Source organism: Otolemur garnettii, unplaced genomic scaffold, assembly GCF_000181295.1.
Source record: "Otolemur garnettii isolate 467f Iridium unplaced genomic scaffold, OtoGar3 scaffold00307, whole genome shotgun sequence".
Classification (NCBI taxonomy): domain Eukaryota; kingdom Metazoa; phylum Chordata; class Mammalia; order Primates; family Galagidae; genus Otolemur; species Otolemur garnettii.
Window position 1 is genome coordinate 66561 of NW_003852702.1, and position 6258 is coordinate 72818.

The following is a 6258-nucleotide window of genomic DNA, read 5'->3' on the forward strand; positions in this document are numbered from 1 at the left end:
GTTTTAAATCTCAAGTATGCCATTTTTACTATCCCCATACATGAGCTTTTCAATCCCCTCTTTGCCTTCATCTGGACTGACCCTGATTCCTCTACCAGCAAAAAACTCACCTGAATGGTCTTCCCACAGTGATTTAAAGACCATACTCATTATTTAGATCAGGTACTTCGGGCCTACCTCCAGCAGTTAACATTACTGGAAAATTCCATGGTTCTTTAGTATGTAGATAACCTCCTCCTATGCAGCCCTTCCCCAACTGCCTCCCAGCAAGACATGATGTACCTACTCTTTCCTCACCACTAAGGGGTATAGAGTGTCCCACTTGAAAGCCCAGTTAACCTCTCCCTCTGTCCAGTAATTCAGCATCCTCTTGCAGGAAAGAAAACATCGCATTCTTCTGACCACATTCAGGCCATCTCCTTCTTACCCTTTCCCCAAACAAAAAATGAACTCCTCTCCTTCCTTGGAATTCTAGGATATTTTAGAGCCTAGATATCCAATTTCTCAGTGCCCGCTAAACCTCTATACACCACCATTAAAGCCCCCCAACCAACCCCAAGACCTGCACCAACTTTAGTCAAGTTTCTTCCTCTCCCTACAATCCTCTCTGTCCCAAACATTCTTCCTCCATCTCCCTGATCTCCACTATCCATTTTAACTCTCAGTGTCAGAACACCAAGGATGTACAATAGAAGTCCTAACACAGAAACTTCACAATAATCACCTCTTAATATTATTTCTCTCAAAATAGAATTCACAGCCCTAGGCTACCACCCTTGCCTGAGTGGTAGCAGCCATGCCCCTCCTTTTCCTGGAGTACCAGAAACCTACCCAACATGCCCCCCACATATCTACTTACCCCTCATAACACTTCATCCTTTTTAAAGCACCAACACTTATCTTTAATTTCCACACCTTGTTTACTACAGGTCCTAATCCTCTTTATAGAAAACCCTAACCTTCACTTTCTCCTTGGTCCCTCTCTCCCTTTCACCTCCCTTAGCCACCCTTCACTCACATGACACACTTCTCAGAACTCATTCCATGTCTGTTGGTCTTTAGTTACAGTAACCTTACACCGTTTTCCTAACATATCCCTCTTTCCCTTACCTAACCCTGAAGACACCTTGTTTATTGATGACGGCTCTTCTAAACCCACCACCTGTTTTATTGCCAAGGCATGCTTTGGCACTTTGTCTTCTTCCCACACTATCATTTCTACTACTCTGCCCCAGCACCTCCTCACAACAGGCAGAACTCTTAGCCCTCACTAAATCCTTACAACTTGCACAATGTTGCTTCATTAACGTATATCCATATTCTAAGTGTACTTTCCACATAATCCATCACTATGCAGCCATATGGCAAGACAGAGAATTCATTACAATCCAAGGTTCTTCTCTTGTCAATGCCATATTCATTACAAACCTCCTGAATTCAGCCACTCTCCCAAAGGAAGTAGCCATTATCCACTGTAAAGGAGCCACCAAAATAAAATACATCCAATTTCCAAAGGCACCAAAAAAACCAATATAGAAGCCAAATAGGAAGCTCAACACCTCTACACCTCCCTTACCACAGAGGGCTAGTACTTGGCCTTCGATGAATTTGTTTTGGTATATACATCCAAAGAATAGGACAATTACCAGCACCTTCCCACATAGGGAGGATGGTCCCTTCAACAGAAAAAATTTATTTTCCCCCCTTCCAAGTACATAATATCTTCTCTTACCTGCACAATAGCCTTCACATTGGCTTCAGGCCTCTTTACACCCTTCTTTCTCTGCTCTTTTCTCACCCACGACTATCTTGCCCTTTAAAACAGATAACCTAGTCTTGCAGAATCTGCACTCAGGCCTCACCGCAGGGGGCCATAACCTCCCCCCACTTTTTCCACATATCAGGCCTTTGGCCAATCCTCTGGACAAGACTAACAGATTTATTTCACCCATGTGCCCCCTGTTAGAAAATATAGACTTATTTTGGTTTAGGTCAATACCTTTTCAGGGTGAGTTGAGGCCCTCCCCATGACAGGCAAAAAAAAAACCCATGAAGTTGTCTCCACCCTCCTCCACCACATTATTCCTATATTCAGTTTCCCTGATTCCATTCAGTGACTGTGGTCCAGCTTTCATTAGCCAGATCACCTTCCAAACCTCACAAGCCCTAAGAGTCCAGGGGCACTTGCATGTGTCTTACAGGCCCCAAACATCAGGAAAAGTAAAACAAATGGACAAAATTCTTAAACAACATCTCACCAAATTAGTATTCCAACACAAAAAAGATTGGATTCAACCCCTCCCCATTGCTTTACTACACATTTGCTCTACCCTTAGCAAATCCTGCTTCTATAGCCATTACAAAATAATGTATGCCAAAACTATCATTCTAGGCCCTAGACCCCCTCCAGACTCCATAATAGGAAACTATTTTCTCATACTGCAGGAAACCAGGGACAATCTTAGAACAACAATAAACCAGCTCCGACCCACAACCTTCAGCAGAAAATTCAGGGACCAATTGTCAGGACATCAAGTTTTCCTCAAATCTCTGTTGCCTCACAGGACACTATCCTCTTTCTGAAATGGGCAGGTTTTTAGCCCACGTCCCTCCCCCCAGAGTCAACTCTGGGAACAGGCCCACCTCCCTCCTCTTCCCTCCCCACAGAGTCGACTCCTGGAATGGGCCTGCCTCCCTCCTCCCTCCCCCCAGAGTCAACCCTGGGAGTGGGACAAGTTCCTAGGTTGACTCCTTCCTGCTCCTTCTTCCTCAGAGGCAAAAAAAGAAAGCACAAAAAAGTCCCAAGTTCAGGTGAACAATGGTGGGAATTGACTCAATTGACCCAGATTGTAACCTTCAAGCTATAACCCCTCTGCCCTAGTGAACCAGCCATGTCTTGCTTCCGTAATATGCTTGCTCAAAAATTATATAAGGCAACCTGCCCTCTACAGAGACGAGCTATCTTTCTCAGATCAACAGTCCCCTGTATAGCTTCAATAAATCTCCAATTAAATTTCACTTAAGAAGGATCCAAGTCTATATGCAGGGATACAATATTTCTGGAGGCCCTAGTGAGATAACATTGGCCCCCCACCTGGGCCCACCGCTGGCTGACAGCTCCAGGGGAAGGCCTCAGAGAAACATTCTCTCCATTCCAGGGGCCCTTGGACATGTGGATTCTGGGTATAGGTTCCCAAATTTTCCAATTCAGTAAGTTTATTCTGCTCTATTCTGGTCTCTAGAGAATCTGGGGGAACAATAGGCTAGGCAGGATCCAGCCTGAGACACCTATACCTGAGGAAGGGGAGAGATGTCTTCCTGTCTCACTGGTAATTTTGGTAACTCTGGTAACAAAAGGTCAGAGCTTGCAAGTCTTTATGTTCAGAGATGCTTTTAGTTTAAAGTATTTTAAGTTTTTACATGTTCTATGTTTCTGTATGATCTGTATGAGTGAGTAAAAGTGTTTAGATGTGATTTCACAGCCCTGAGGACAGAGTTTTCATCTCTTCGGGGACATGGCAAGGAAGGCATCTGAGTGGGGGTCAGGCATGGCTCCACGCATGACTAATTTCTGTCTGTTGAATTTCATTTGTTTTCTGTCCTGTCCACTTATCATTTTTTTTTTTGCCTAGTCTATCTGTTTTTTATGATATTTGTATTGCAGTTTTTTTGTCTGTTTCTTAGTGTCTGCTTAATAATTTGTTCAAAATAAGACAGGGTAATTTTGAAAATACTCTTTCAGTAACTTTTTAATTTCAGCCACTTCATCAAGAGCAATAGTAAAAAATTAAAAAAAAAAACTGGCTTCTTTACACATTTTCTGTAAGTAAAACTAACCAGCTTCCAAGACAGGCTGCCCTCCCCCTTAGTCTCAAGGTAACAAAGAGAAACTAGAAGTTCCAGATTTTCAACTTTGAGAGGAGGCACCTACTTTGGCAAAAATATTAAATTGAGCCTGCAAGCCACAAATCACATAGAGTGAGTAAAAGATAGAAACCATGCTGTGAAAAATATTGCGATTTAGGCAGTCCAGTGAACTTTAAGATTTTGTTTCTTTCTGAAAATTAAAGAGTTACTACAAAATTTATTAAAACTGTTCCCTTTTTGGCTACTAAAATTACAATTGTTAAGTTACAAATGATTTTAAGATAAAGTGCTGGTACACAAAAAACCCAAGGTCAACTACCCATTTAAAATTTAAAACAGCAGCCACTTAACATTATTCTGCTTGGCACACATTTGACCAATCCTTAGGTGGCCTTCAAGAGGGGGACAGGCTGTGGTTCCTCTGAGGGGAGGCACCCCAAGGAAATATTCACCTGTGAGTCCATCTCTGGAGGTAAGCCACTTTAACATCTATTTTTAGCTAGTGTCTGCAGATGCTAATGTAACTATTAATATTATTTTGTTGTGCTTATTTATTGTGAATTGTTGTGAAAATATGTAACTGTTAAATTCATTTGCTGTAATTTGTATAAAGCCCTTAAGAACCTCTAAGAGAAGGCCAAAAGACAGTAACTTTAAATAGGGACCCCAGTTGCCAGGTTATTGACTTATCAGAGGCTCTCGGAGATGCGTGAAAGCATGTGTCAGTAAAACAACCTGACCAGTGGGGAGCCTCAGTCCTACTGGCCTGTCAGGGACTCCCAGAAATGTTTGTTAACATCTATCACCAGAAAAGCCATTAAAAAAGAAAACAGGGGTCCATTCAACCCCGGGGTGGGGGTGTTAGATCACCCGCAGGCCTGTTAAAAAGTATATAAAAGTATGTTCTGGTACTGATTTTGAGAGTACAGGAGTAGAAAACAAGTGTAGATTATTAAACATTATTCATGTCAGGCCCATGTCTGTCTTGTCATTTTGTGTTATATGTTCAATGTTTATTGGAAGATTGGTCTTGGCCTGAAACAAACAGTCTTGAAAACATTTGTGAGCAGATTTCAGATCTTTTCTTTCAAGGTACCCTTCAAAACTTTACTCCTTCTGAAACTGCTTTATTTACCTACTTGCTCTTATGTGTCCTACACCCCTCACTGTCTAGTGCATCTTTGGCCTGGCAGTCATTAGTCTCTTCATCACTATTATTGGTATTAAGCTTGGTAGCACTTTCCCCCACCCCAGACTGGTCCACCAGGGAATATGTGACCTTGTTCATACTTCTGTCCCCACCTAGTTCTAATCCTTCTGCATCCTCCTAACTCTTTGATACCCCATCATCACCACACTTTTAAGTCTCTCCTTTTTCTGTCTCCTGGGAAGAATTCTTCTATCAAAGCTAATAATCTTCAATGTGGAGTCTTCTCCTTTTCCTAGTCTAAAGAGATTTCTATTAAAAGAAATAAAAACACTCTTGGACTGTATAAAGACCCTGGTGACTTATTCCTTCTGCTCTCTCCCACTATCAAATGTTGTTACTCAGACTGTCTTTCCTTTCAGAATTCTCATAATTAACATTTGCCTGATTGTGGTACTCTTAGTTGCCATCAGTCAAGAAAAAGTAATTGGGTAAATTTTTATAATAATATTATCCCCTGGTGGTTCCAAAATTCCCACCCTATTAACTCGTCAGTACATTTATTTTATCATCCAATCACATTTCCTATAAGCTTTCAATCTCATTTTTGCAGGCAATAGGGTTGCCACTGGCAACAGCAGTGATGACTGGCTAAAAATTCAGACATAGTAAGAGGAGTTTTGATTCTTTTCACTTCCTATAAAAATGTGCCCACTACTTTTGACAGACACCTGGCTTTCCCACTCCACTGCCTCTATCTCCCCTTTTGGGACCATCCTTGGTCAGTCTATCCACCTTGACCCCACCACTTGCCTTGCACTTGGGACAGCTCCCAGGTGGCAAGTGGGTACTTTGCATGATTTAACTAGTGCTTCCTTGTTGTGACCCTTAGCCAAAATAGTCCTGACTCTCTTCCTTAAACAATACCTGGACCAGGGCCACCTCCACCCCCCATTCTGACATTTGGGGATAATAATAATAAGAGTGAAACAAAAATCTTCAGTCTAGGCAGGGTCACCACTATCCTGCCTCCTCCAAAAATTTCCAGAACTTGATAAATAGAAACATACCTTTACAAACTAAATGGGTACAAATAAATAAATACAGCCCTGCACTTTGGGCAAAGTTTTTAAAACTTTGCATTCTTTTTTTTTTTTTTTTTTTGAGAAAGAGCCTCAAGATATCCCCCTGGGTAGAGTGCCATGGCATCACAGCTCACAGCAACCTCCAACTCCTGGGCTCAA